Genomic DNA, 14,965 nt, shown 5'->3' with positions numbered 1-14,965 from the left:
CAAAGTATTGGAACTTTTTTCCCTCTCAACACATAACAATGTAATATTCTCAACTTGTTAGTATTATCTTGACAATTAATAGTATCTATTGTTGCTGCTTTGTACAAAACCGTTCTCCTAAATCTTTGTTGTGTTTTGCCACTGCTGCATGCCATTGTTGAGGCAGAAAACAAGGAAAGACTTTTGTGAGGTTTATAAAGTTCTGGTGGGGATGAGCCCTGCTGTCACTGAGGTCAGAGCCACCCCTGCATGTGACAACATGCTAAGGCTAATTCTGGCTTTGAGTGGCTCACTGTGTGCTAAGGGCATTACGTCATTGCACAATTGGGATCATCACTCGAAGTATGACAGGCTGCTGCTCATATTAAACCAGGCTATTTGGGGTCAGACTGTCTAGCAGAGTATCCTGTCTCCAACGAGGATCAGCAAGCGGATACAAAGGAAGGAGCATAAGAAAAAGGCAGACATGCAGTGATTGCTCTCCAGCCTCCAAATCACATATGACACAGGTTTCTTAGAGGCTTGTCTTTGCTTTTAACAGCCTCCAGGAGATCTGGACTCTATGAAGTTGCCCAGTCACTGCATGTAAACTTTTAGTACCCACAGCATCTTAAGATGGGGAGTTCCCTGTTCACTGTTCCCATGGGCTCTCTCATCAAAGGGCTTGCTATCACACTCCAGGAGGTTCATTTCCTTGCCATTGCCATCCAGCAGCTCAGACTTAAAACCAGCTGCAACTCTAAAGAAAGGAAAACAAATTCCAGATGACCAATAACCTGTCTTTTGAAAACCAGAGTACCCAGCATTTTTTTCTACCTCTGTCTGTGCGTAATCTACACTCATCACCAGTTCACCCACACATCTCTTCTGGCTGTGAGACAATTGAATTTTTTTTCCCAAGGACAAGAGAAATGTTTCCTAAACCAGCTGCCAAAATCTGCCAACTCATTTGTCTTTCTGCCAACCCTTACCAGCAGTAGGTTCCTTCTTGCTCCACCAGAAAGGAGCAACTCCATCTTTTCTGCACTCCCACACTGACCAGAAGTGGAGAGGAAGGGTCAAGACACCAGGAAGGACTGGTTGAGGCAACACTGGGGTCATAATTACCAGTGGACTAGTTAGTTGCTCCCAGCAGTCTCCTTATCCAGGCAGCTGCCTTTTCTTCTGATGCCTGCAGCCAGACCCATTTTATTTTTTTTCCAGGACATCAAAGACCTCCATCACAGATTAAATGCCAGCAGAAAGACTGATTTTAGAAATGTTTTTCCACCATTTTCTGCTTCTAAATTTGTAGCATGATAAATATTTAAGTACAAATGATTCTTCTCCTTCTTCAGTAAAAAGTTAACTGTAAACTTTCTGCAAATGAAAAACAATGTAGTGATGAAAAATAATTATAACAGATGACTCACGAGTCTACAGTGGGTTTTGCATCAGCAAATAAAATTGGTCAGGGTAGATGGAAAAAAGTGCATTGAAATTGAACTACCAAATGTATCTTCCAAGCCCTCATTACCAATCCCCTTTCAAACAAAGTCTTTTTCATCATAGATCACCCAGCTACATTTTGCATTTGCAAGTTTTTTTTAATTAAAAAGTGAAAAAGAAAAATGTAATGAACACTCAAACTGACACCTCTCCAGAACAAAGGGCTCTCCAAACTTCAAAATGCAAACAATTACGGAGGTCCTCTAAGCTGCGTATTCACTCACACACAAGGGGGAAAAACAGTGAAGGAGGAATTACTGTGACAAGGGAAAAACCTTGCCAGCTTTTACCTATTCACTGTTTCTCCCTTACAGTCTTCTGTTGAAACTCTTGTAATTTATCAGCTTTTTAACTCAAGGGCTCTTTTTCCCATAGGATCCTAAACTTTGCCAGATTGAACAAAAATGGCCCATTAATATGGTACGCTGCGAAGGAGTTGCCAGTAATGACTATTTGAGGTGAACATTGAGTGGGTGGGGGTGAATTAAATGTTGTCTAGAATACTAGGGTATTACCTATTTTCTGTTTTAAAAACATTTTCTCCCATTATCTAATATTTGAGAACAGGAAGGAAGGAAGGACTCCTTCCCTTGAAACAGACACCTTTTCCTTCATAGTCTTTCCTGGACCTGTTTTTCTTATTTACTAGTCTGTTCTCCATTATAAAATTATTTGCATCCTAATCAGTCCAGGGAGAATGGGACCTCCTATCCTTAACAAGTCACTGAGAAGACAGTCAAAGAACAGGTGGGAAATACAAACATAAAGAAGTTAAATGATTTGCTCAGTATTGTGTCAGTTATAGAATATTTAATGAGGACCAAATCGTTAGCTTCCTATGCTAGGGAACGGCTTGATATCTAAAAAGCAGCTGCTTTATCTCAACCAAATGAAGCAGCAGGACGGAGTCAGGTACTTTCTTCAGCTAACACAGTCTGCAAAGAATGATCAAGGAGCCATGTAGAAACAGCTGAAAGGAAACACAAGTTATCACAGAGAAACACTAACCAAGGAAAACTGAACTTGCACCCTTCATGGAGCTTGTATGTTTACTTTTCTCCTGAGCACAGATTACTGAGCAGGACTCACACTGCTGTTGCCATCACGCATCTCCTGAATACAGCATGGTGCTTACAGCATTCACCCAACAACTTCCTAGACTGAACTCCCTCCTTAAAAAAGAGGATTCATGGCCACATTTGCCCCATATTTAACCACCAGGATATATCAAGTGGATAACAATACCTCCATCCCTCAGTTGAAGCTGGGTCACTGTGGCCAGACCACAGGACGTGGATTACTCAGCTGAGTGGGTGTTAGGGTCATGTCCCTCTTTCATGGACTGTTCATGCACTTTGCATCAAACAGCTGTTGGCTGTCTCACGACCACCACTGTTCTACAGCCTACTGATCAAAGTATCTGCTCAGGGTCTGAATCCTTGATGGCCGCATGCTAGAAACCTCCCAACGAGATCAGTCGAGCCCGTAGGAGTTAGGATTGCAATGAGTACTCAGGTTACCACTGTACTGAACACCATCCCTCTGTGTTTTCCTTGAAGTCAAGTATTCTTCAGTATCTTAGTGCACTGCCTTTGGGGAGTTTTTCTACTGTCAGCAGTAACACAGTGCTATGGACACAGGAACCATGACAGCCATCCTGCTTCTCACCCGCTACAGCAAGGATATCTGGTTCTGTGCTTATAGGACTGTTCTACATCCAACAGGTAAGGCTGTCCCAGGGATCTCTGCATGAATATACCACCTATTATAAACATATGCACAGTGCTGACTGCATTCAGCCTGCAGTCACCCTTCCCTGTCTCTGTCATACCTTAATGTTCCTATCACAGTTGTCAGTGGGAACTTCCTAGACAGCATTCTGAAGATTTCTCCCTGCTTCTGGGCTGTCTCTATCTGTGGGTAAAAAATCCAGCTCTACAGGAAGGAATTGTAAAATTGTCACTGGCAAGCTGCCCATGCTCAGTGCCTGTAGCACTTCCAAAGTTCCTAGGTGTGACAGAAAACATTAGGCCTGGAAGGGGGAAGGATGGAGCCAGACTCAAACTTGGGAGTTCAGCAGAACTTGCAGGGTCGAGCTAGATGGGCCCCAGGAGATGAGGCTGGGAGATTTACAGTCAAGACAGTTGTTGGCTCTGGGCATCAGGCCAACCTCATTATCCTAGACACAGGCAAAGAAGATGAACTCACAGAGTACAAACCTTGCACTGCAAACCACCTATACAGCTCTGCTGTACCAATTATGTTAGTACTGGCTTCCCTTTCCCTTCCAGTCTAAGCAATCGCTGCTTTTGTCTCACCTGGCGTTCTTACTCCTTCTCACCTCCTGCACAAGTCCTGCCATTTAGTGACCTGTTCCATATTAACGGCTGCTGTGCTCACACTAGCATGACATATATTTTGGTTTGGTGGTGGATGTTTACAATTTATAAAGGGCTCTGGGATGAAAGACAAGACACTATCATCAATTATTGAGGTTTATCTCTGAACTTTTTTCCAGGTTCCATAAATGTGTCTTCTCATAAAGGGCTTGAAAAACTTTATCAGATGAATAAATAACTCCAGATTGAGGGGTCTGCACCAGTTCAGCCCACTCCTGCTAAGAAAGCTCTGGATCAGCACATGGGAAGAGCCTCAGAAAACGTCTCTTCTCCCACCAGCTGTTGTCCTGGCTAAAGACAATAAGCTTTTTTCAACTGTCTGCTACTTTCCTTTCTTCATTCCCTGAATAGCCCTTTCAACTTTGAAGTCACAACATGACCAAACCAAGAAAATGCTTTCTTTGCTTACCCCACAACCTCAGGAAGGAGAGCCCACATAGAAAACAAACACATAAGCACATTAACATCTTCAAGCATATACATGCACCTATCTTTTTAGACAAAGGCTCGTAAAGAGCATGCACACAGTTAATTTTTTGGTTGAACTGTGCTCAGTACCTTGAAGATTAACTCATGGATTAGGATTTGGAAATCACTAAAATATTGTTTCTATTTGAATTACTGGCACATGCATCTGAAATACTAACTTTTGTCAGAGCACCACGAGGCCATTATCATATTGGTGGCTGGGCAAGAAAAGTACAAGGCTTTGCAAGGAAAACCAAATGTTAGATGAAATGTCTTCGTCAGAGCCAACCTCCCATTAGTCACACAGCATTCATATTACTTGGGGTTTCTGGCATCTATCTTCTGGTGTTTGCTTTGGGTAGGATGACATTGCTTCAAGTCTCTACCATGCAGATAGTCCACCAGCAGGTGCTTGGTTAAACGCAGTGCAGCATGTTCACGCTTCTAAATGCTTTTATCTAGGGATCAGGACTAAGTTAGAAGATGGCAGCTGGTTTGTAATAAAAATGGAGTGTTCTGTCTCCATAAGTTAAAGCTCTGGACTGCCTACTTATTAATTACAAATAAACATTAAAAACGTTATAACCTTCCTGGAACTTAAAATGGGCACTCAAGACATTGTCACAGTTTGAGGAAAGAAAATCTTATTCCACTGACATCTTTAGAAAATCAAGGATGTCTGCCATTCTCCCAAGGACACACAAGCATACATACACAGTCCATCATTAAAGTGTCTTAGCTTTGTTTTATAATAAATAATGTTGAAAGTAGCAACCACTTTTATTTCGGACTGGAGGCATTCACTAAACAAGGCTGAGGAGCATTGATCTGAGCTACTTAGCTAATCAATACATCTTTTGCATGTCTGTCTGAAACCTTGTGATCCTCATAACTCCAGTCTCATTTCACCAATCACAGTAAGAAAGGGTAAGCTTGGGTTTATTTTCATAAGCAACATGATCAAGAAAAAATAATTTTTTGCCTTTTTTTCAGTTCTTACAAAGTTCATAAAGCCATCATCTAAGTAGTAAAGTTCATATTTTTTTTCTGAGGACTGCATCTCTTTTTGATGGCTCAGTATTGTAGTAAGAACCCTTCAAGGAAATGGAGGTGTGATGCAGATAGCACATTAATTACTTTTAGAAACTGATAGCATATTCCTGCATATTTGGCAAAACTGTGAAGTCTGTTGTGCTGGGTAGAAGGATACAACGATTAGGTATGTTTCCACTGCACCCTGCCTAAGCAGGAAGAAGTACAGGATGCCTTCAGACAATGGGAAGAACCCAAAAGGTCACAGGCCTTAGTATTCATGGGAGACTTCAATGATCCAAATATCAGTCGCCAAGGCAAGCAGTGCTGGTGCCAGCATGATTAGCAGCACAGGGAGAGTTCCTGGACCAGGAGAACCTGAGGTAAGCAGAGAGATCCACCAGGAGCCCACAGCTTGGGCCACCATGACTGAGGAGACCTGGGCAGGGCCAGGAGCAATGGCAGGCAAGGAACCTTAAAAGTAGCCTCTGGCAAGTGGTAGCAACCTGGGCTGTTGCAAACAGCCTTTGTCACTAGTGCCCTGGCCACATCAGGCCCATAGTTTCCCTAGTCTTCCTTTCACTGCTAAGATACTTGCAAAAGCCCTTCTTGTTGCCCTTCACATCCTTTCTCAGGTTCAAATCCAGATAAACGTTGGCTTTCCTAACCCCATCCCAACTCCCAAACAATGTCTATACCTCTCCTGGGTCACCTGCCCCTGCTTCCACTCTCTGTATGCTTCTCTTTTAGTTCAGTCAGGAGCTTCTTGTTCATCCATCCAGTCTTCCTGCTGCCCTTGCCTGACTTCCTGCACATCAGGATTCTTAAGCCTGTAGGAGGTCATCCTTGAAAATCCACTAGCTCTTCTGGACCCCTCTTTTCTCCAGGCTTGTATCCCATGGGATTCTTCCTAGCAGGTCCCTGAACAGCCTAATGTCTGTTCTCCTGAATGCCCGGGCTGTGATCCTGGGTTGGTTTTTTTTGTCTTGTTCCATTCTGTCATGATCCTGAACTCCACTATCTCATGGCTGCTGCAGCCAAAGCTGCCACCAGCCTTCACATCCCTGACTAATTCTACCTTGTTTGTTAGTGCCAGGTCCAGCAGAGAATCTCCTCTCAGCAGCTCCTTCATCGTCTATGTTAGGAAGTTGTCATCAGTGCGTTCCAGAAACCTCTTGGACTGCTTGTGCCCTGATATGTTGCTATTCCATCAGAAAGAACATAGAATCATAGAATCAGTTATATTGGAAAAGAGCTTTAAGATCATCAAGTCCAACCATAAAATTAGCACTTCCAAGTCCACCACTAAATCATGTCCCCAACAGCCACATCTACATGTCTCTTAAATTCCTCCAGGGATGGTGCCTCAACCACTTCCCTGGGCAGCCTGTTCCAATGCCTGATAACCCTTTAGGTGGAGAAATTTTTCCTAGTATCCAAGGATGATAGGATAAAATTTTCCCTCAGCAAGTTCACAGTTTTGGCCAGATGGGAATCTCATTAAGTTCAACAAGGGGAAGAGCAAAGTCCTACACCTAGGGAGGCATAACCCCATGCACCTCAACAGGCTGGGGACTGATCAGCTGGTGAACAGCTCTACAGTGAAGGACCTGATGGTCCCGGTGGATAATAAAATAAAAATAAAAAATAAGTTAGCCATAAACCAGCAAGGTGCCCTTGCAATAAAAAGACCAAAAGGCTCCTAGCTAGCACTAGGCAGAATGTCACCAGCAGGTTGAGGAAGGTGATTCTTCCCCTCTGCTCAACACTGGTGAGACACATCAAGAGTGCTGTGTCCAGTGCTGGGCTCATCAGTACAAGGAAGACATGGACTTATTGGAGTGAGTCCAGTGAAGGGCTGTAAAGATGATGAAGGGACTAAAGACCCTCTCCTGTGAGGAAAGGTTGGGACTGTTCAGCTGGGACTGTTCAGCTGGGACTGTTCAGCCTGGAGAAGAGGAGGCTCGGGGGGATCGCATCAATAGGAACACATACCTGAGGTGAAGGTGCAAAGAAGATGGAGCCAGACTCTTTTCAGTGGTGCCCTGTAACAGAACCAGAGGCAATGGGCACAAACTGAACATTTTTTTACTGAAGGTGACCAAGCACTGGCACAGGTTGCCCAGGGATGTTGTGGAGTCTCCATGCTTGGAGATATTCAAAACCCAACTGGATGTAGTCCTGGGCAATCTTGTCTAGCTGATCCTGCTTGAAGCAGGGCCATTGGACTAGATGATCTTAAAAGGTCCTTTCCAACCCCAACCATTCTATGGTTCTGTAACAAGAAAAAGTCACAGAGCTAGCAAGCAATAGAGCACAGCATGCCCCTTCACCCAGAGACCGAATCTGTTTCCAGAATGTCCTGTAAGCCACCAGTGGTTAGTCTCTGCTCTCTGTATTACTCACCACAGCTTACTATCAAGAAGCTTGCACAGCTCAGAAACTTGTAACAACTCAACACATCTTTCTGAGGACTGAAATCTCAGTTGCTGCCCAACCAAGGAGAAATTGTAAGGCCACTGAAAACAGAACACCCTGGCTAAGGCATGCTGTACCTCTACCCTTGCTTTAGTGAAGGAGTTTTTTGCCACTTTGGCAATGATGCTAGACCTGGTGACCTAGCAGCAGTCTTCTTTCTCAGACTGAATAAGAGTGAATGATCAATTCCAAGCCAGCTACCAAGAGCTGGTTTTGAGGATGATTCACAGTCTCAGTTCAGGCTATTTGGAAGAAAATAAAGCCATTGCATTTTGATAAGGGATCTCTGAATTAGAAGTCTGGATTTAGCAGTTATGGGGATGCCCTATATCAAGGAGATTACCTCATATTTCCAATCTTGGCATCTCCCCCCAAAAATGCTTGCATTTTCCACTGCATGGTATTTGGTATGGATGTCACACTAGACTGCTGCAGTGGCATACAATCCAGCCACTGCATTACTTTTGTTGTTTCTCAGTGTCCTGATACCCATTCTTGTCCACAGTAGTTGCAGAGCAAGTCAGACCAGCAGTGGAAATGAGAGTAATTAAAAGACGGGGGTTAGGAGTTTGAGGAGGAGGGTCTGAGTCCTGCATCTTCACTTACATCAGTGGACTGCAGATGAAGCTGGGGAATTCACAGTAATGAATCCTTGGCAAAATCCAAATGACAGGGCAAAGCAGAGCGTACAGGTTCCCTTTATTTTTTAAAGATATCCTTGAATCTGAAGCCTTTAATTTTTACAGTTTTCATAAAAGTGACTATCTCGAGTTTGTATTGACAGATTATTTCTTTATGTTGCTGTAGATGACAATGCATTTGATCATTTTTTCCAAATTTCATCCTAAGCCTTTTTTTCTTTTAAAGCTTATTTCACTACTATCATGAAATAAACAAGGAATTTATGCAAGAGTTTTAAATAAAGAGAAGGTATATGGCCTCTTCTACCTGGTTTTTCCAGGTCAAAATGGGCAGTCAAATAATATCACAGTGATGCTACCTTTGTCAAATTCAACTAAAATTTAAGGAAGAGTAATAAAAGCATGCTTAGCAAAGAAGTTAAGACAGGTGTTTCTGAAAAAGAAAGAAGTCAGGAGTTTCAAATTATATTTCATTATTATTAAAAAAATGCATCCTTGTTTGAGTGGGAAGAAAAGAATATTAATATTTTATGAGCTAACTCTAAAAATAAATTAAATGTTCTGAGTACTTTAATAGTTCAAATACAACTGCCTTTGCTCAAATATTTTACGCTTTTCAGGGGACAGAGAGCACCCACTGTTCCTATGTCTCATTGTAAGGTTCATCATAAGCTATATTTGAGTGATATTATTATAAAGCCTATAATCTGAATCATAATAAGAAGAAAACAAACCAAAATGTTGCAACTATAGACTGAACATGGAGACACAGTGATTGTTCAGTTTCTTTTTATGCATTTATACTTTCTAAAATCTAGAGGGATTCCCTAAACGTGTATTTAAGCAATGTCTAATTGTATTAAAAATCTAGGAACATTTTTAATGAAGTACGAAGTAAAGTAGAAAGCCCATTCCTCAGGACATTAAATGAATGATTCTGACATTTATTTTTCTTCTGAGGCAGGACCCAAAGCTGTTTCTTCTACGTGTTTTATTTAGAACTAATAAAAATGTTTTCTTCCAAAAAAATCAGAATACTTTGCTCCAATCATGATTTGTTCCATTTTAATTAACTATATATACATAATTCAAATTGGTTATTTTTAGGTGAAAAATCAAAAACTATCCTGTTCTGAAAGCATCAGGACAGAACATTAGAAGTTATGAAAATGCATTCATCTGGGAGACAGGGTATTTCTCCACAAAAAAATATATTTCTCCAAAATATTTCAACACGGAGTCATTTTCTAATGGTAAATTGTTTCTGTTGATGGTATCCAAACTGGCTGAAGTTCCTGTCTGTGATGAACTGCTCAATTTGCTTATCTCCTTTGTACTTGCAGTCCTCTTTGCAATATACTGCTTGTCAGAATGATTCAGAAAGTGTCTCCTTCTCACCTCAAGCTTAAAAACCCAGCACTAAAAATCCCATGAAAGCTGAAATGTATTAATTTCCTGCTTCTGATCTGAATCCTAAAAGGCGAAATGAGGAAAGAGATAACTTACCCATCGTCTTGCCTCCAACTGGGGTTAATTGTATGTAACTTCATATAAATCAAGAGACATTTGTAACATTTTTCCTAAAAACATCCAGTGATTGCGACACCAGAACTCCAGACAACCTGCTTTCTACTTCGTGATTCACTCAGTGCGCCATTATGAAGTTTTAAAGAGTGTCTAATCTAAATACTGGAAATTTACCTTATTTGGAGTTTAAATCCAATAGGTCTTCTGTTGACCCCAGCCATGTCAGCAAACATATTGTTACCTATTCTTCATGGGGTTTTTTATACATTTGAAAACTGTTAGAGTGTGTCCAGTCAGTTCCCCTTTCAAGATCAAGCAGCTGTCGTTCATTTAATTATTCCTTGAGAGTCATGGTTTCTATATGTCTGATCATCGTATTTAGATTGTCATCATCTAGTCCAAGTTAGTCTACTTCTTTCTTGAGCTGTGATGCTGAAACCTCTACCTTGAACTTCAGAATATGTGGTCCAGGTAATTTATTTCAAGTGTCTAGCACAGTACCATCACAATAGTAATTTGTTGTTATTTTTAGTTGGTGGGATTTGAGGAGGAGATATTTTGGGGTTGGCTTTGGGGTTTTTTTGTGGTTTTTCTTTTATTAACAGCATGACATTCTTGGATCTTACTAATGTCATCTAATTAATTAGTAAAGAAAAGAAAGTTTTTTTCCTCTGTTCCCAAATTCTCTTAATTCCTCTGAAGTTTTTAAATTGCTCTGAGAAAGATACATGCTTCAAAATCAAATCACATGATCTGATATGACATAGCATCTAAAATTGCATCTCTCTTCCTATAGTGTTCTCATTTATGATCCCCCAAATGCACTTGTATTTGCAGGTTTTCCACTTCAGGAGAAAAATACAATACATAAAGAAATAAACTGCATGAAAAGCTTATTAGAAATGCCCCAAGTTGCAAATAGGTCTGGAAACAGGCAAAGGAAGCATATACAAGAAGTAATTATATCGTACACTTTTAATAAAGATGGACTTATTTGTGTGTGGGGAAAAAAAAAAAAAAAGCTGCAGGCTCCATTAGGTTGTTATTAGAAACCTCACTCTAAAATACAAAAATGTTAAAATTTCAGAATAATTTATTAAAGTTATTAGCATCTATTCAGGCAGAGGTGTTTATAGAGATCTGAATATTAAGAATTTTTTTGTGTGAAGCAAATACTACTGACAATGGCATTTTCTCCAAACTTAGTGAAAGGACCTCTAGACAAATTATGAAGAGAAGTGTTACCTGCACAGGGAGGTCTTGAACACTGACAGCCTGGGGACTCCTAAAACACATCGTGGGGGGTGATGTCAGGGATGCTAGCGTTCATATCTGCTGTGGAAATCAGACCTTCTGGGCATTTCAAGAGCTAAGGTGATTAACCACTGGAGCAACATGGTAAGCACCACGGAGATTTCTCTACCACTAAGCAATCATAGAACCACAGAATCATAGAATGGTTTGGGTTGGAAGGGACCTTAAAGATCACCTCGTTCCAACCCCCTGCCATCGGACACTTTCCACCAGACCAGGTTGCTCAGAGCCCCATCCAACCTGGCCGTGAACACCTCCAGGGAGGGGGCGTCTACAGCTTCTCTGGACAACCTGGTCCAGTGCCTCACCACCCTCACAGTAAAGGATTTCTTCCTCATGTCTAATCTAAATCTGCCGTCTTTAATTTTAAAGCCATTCCCCCTTGTCCTATCACTACAGGCCCTTGTAAAAAGTCCCACTCCAGCTTTCTTGTAGGCCCCCATCCATGTGAGATTTGGTTTTGTATTTCCCATGAAAATTATGACTAAATTTGAAAAATAAAAATAATTATGGCAATCCTCTGGGCAGTGGTGGTCTGGAGCCATGCCAAAGTTATTGCAGTCTCTGGCCTTTTCATCTACCATGGAGAGGACACTGGAGAGGTCCCCCTCTTTGTAGGAGCTAGTCTGAGGACCTGTGATCAGAATCCAGTGATCATCTTAGTCTGCAAGTGCCCACCTCCGATGTAAAGGCAGGCTGAGCTAACAGAAATAAAAAAAACCTGCTTTTCTCAGCTCAGCCTGAACTTCCACTCTCACCTTTACCTGCCTTTCTAAAGTAAGCAGTTAACTTGGGAAAGGAAGGTTGTCTGTTTCTGTCTCTGTGTAGGGTTGGGGACGGTAAGGCTTTGGTCTTGGTGGGACATCCCTGTGCTAACGTAGCACAGGTGTGGACACAGCCCTGTGTTAACCCAGCTGTCAACAACATTGATTACAGGAGCTGCATTCATCAACACTGAGACTCTCCCAGCAGCTGCCATGTAAACCTCTGCCTGTAACATAAGCACTATTTAAATCTCTGCAGCTTTTGAGATGGGGAATAGAGTATAACAAATAATTTAACCTCAGAGTTGGAAAACTCCCTCCCCCTCCCACCATCTCATCAGGATAAATGAGAAGTGGTTTAGAGAGGCTTCTCATTTGCCTTTCTGTGTCAGCTGCAGTTTGATATTATGTGGTTAATTTCATCAGCACATAAATAGAATGCAATAGAAAAACACGTCTTCTAAATGAGCAAGGTCGCCTAGGTCTCCTTGGGCAGGTCCATGTCTCACCAGGGGACAGCATCACCATCTGCTCAGCAGTGCCAGGCCTTCCCCTAACTCATCCGTGCATAAGCAGAACATTAATGTTGCTGAGACCTATGTGTAAAAGGCTGGGAAAAAAACAGAAGAGAGGCAGTCCCAGGCAACCATACCTCAATCCCCACCCTGCCGGCACGTGCATTGTAATAGACTCTCTAATGCAGGGATCACTTCTGGGCAGGACCTTGGTCTTACAGATGGAGTGCGCTGGGGTGATTTGTTAACAGCATCCCCTCCTTCGATGGAGGGCTGGGTGGGGAGCAGTGGTTGCAGGTTTGTGGACAAGGGAATTGTGGTGAGGAAGCTGAGAGCTGACCCAGAGAGTGGGATCTGACCTCCATCTTTACAGTGGCATAGGAAGGGGCAAGTATTTCTGCTAGGTGTTGTTTTGGGAGGTAGTGGAGGACTTGCAGCTTACCTGAAAACTCAGAGCTCCATTTTGTGACAGTGGGAACTGTGCTGCTGAGAGCCAGACAGGCAAAGGCACAAGCTCTGAAAACAGAAGCATCAGCCAGGTCGCTCCAGGTATCCCCAAATTAGCCTGTGTTTCTTCACCTGTAATCCTCTGTGCTTTCTCACTGTCAGAGAGAATTATGTCTTAGTATCTCAGAAAAGTTCATGCAAACTAAGTTATTAATATTTTTTAAATACTTATGTAATCTAGAAGAGCTAGAGAAATACCCTGAAGAAACCTAAGAAGAGCAGGTTTTGACTGATATTCATTCTGCAGGGCGGACACCAGACATTTAAGAATATGACCAATGCAGAACAATAAAATCTCATGAGAACTTACAAGGTACTACAGTAATGCAGCCACAGTGGACCCTAAGACAGCCCAGCCTGGCTTGAAACAGGTGTATTGATGGTGTCAATTTATGCCAGTGGCAGAACAGAATAATCTTTTTTTCAGGATTCTGGCTGAGAGATTATATGTTTACACTGGGGGAGAAATTAATACGTACAAAACTGCTGACCACCTAATGTAAACACTGGCATCTCTGGAAGTAAATTTGTAAGGATTTGTTGCCTTGCAGGCAGAAGCCACTACTGCCTCTGCTGCTGCTCATGCTTTTGCCATGCAGTGGGAGATGATTAAAAAAAGTTTCAGAGCTCCAAGTAAGGAATCATCACCCAGTCCTTTAGCAGGACAAGGTAAAACTGTTAACTCTCAAAGGTCTCTGAGTACTTTAAGACTGCAGAGTCTCTGCTGTGGACGTGAGCATTTATACACTGGACACACTTAGATGAGCATCAGGGGGCAGGGTGTGAGTGGATCACAGATCCTGAGCATCCTGCCAACCCCACAGAGACATCGCCATTCCCATCAGCCTCTTTGCAGCCACACAGGGAGGACCACTGTCAAGAACGTCAATTTTTCACTGCAGCTGCAAGGAGAACCATTTGTTTTGTAAACACAATAATCTGGTGTGTCAGGCATGAGATTTTCTTGGAATTTCCAGTTCACAGCAAATTCTGAATATTCCTGACCAATCCAGCCTAATTCATACCGAATGTATTTCTTAGGTGAAGTTTCCCAAGAACTGGGAATGCTGCTTGTCCACGCATTCAGCCAGAGAGCACCAGGGAAATAATAATAACAAAACAAAGAGATACAAGAAAACAAGCCAAAACTAAAACAACAAAAAAAGGGAAGAAGGATAATTTTCTCCTTTTGCAGCAGCACAGCAGGGAAGCCCAAAGGAATCACATCACTCTCATTCTGCTACTTGAAAAAGATCGTCATATCGGTTCAAAACACCAGTGGAAGAAAGAGACCTGCAACAACTCCATCGCTTTTAACCCTCTTGAAAGAACTGAGAAAGGGGAAGAGGCGGGGGAGGCACAGGCATGGGAGATGTATGCACACAGATTGTGCTTCACAGAAGCCACAACACTGGAAGACAGGGAGTGAAAAACACGTATTTGCGTCAGCACTGGATAGAGACTTTGCACAGCAAGACATGTGGGAAGAAGCAAGGAAGAGACAAGACAGAATGTCCCTGTCCTCCAGCCATTATAGGGACAAGAGTGTCAAACTGATTAGACACAAAGTCTAAGTGGCATCTCTGTTTTTCATTTTCTGAAAGTCAGGTCCAGAAATATCACCCAGGTGATCACAAATCACATCACAATTTGATTGCCATTCCCACAGACTGTGGGTTCTTCTTTCAAAGGTGCCAGCCATCCTGGACATTTCACTGTATAATGCTCTGGGTGAGTAGCTGTCAGAGCTGGAAAATGAACTAAATCCATTAATTTTTCAGGTCTGCCTATGGCTGTTAATTTTCATCCTCTAGAAAGCAAATGCCTTGTTA

Source organism: Falco punctatus (genome assembly GCF_963210335.1).
Source record: "Falco punctatus genome assembly, chromosome: 3".
NCBI classification, from domain to species: domain Eukaryota; kingdom Metazoa; phylum Chordata; class Aves; order Falconiformes; family Falconidae; genus Falco; species Falco punctatus.
This window is presented reverse-complemented; position numbering follows the sequence as displayed.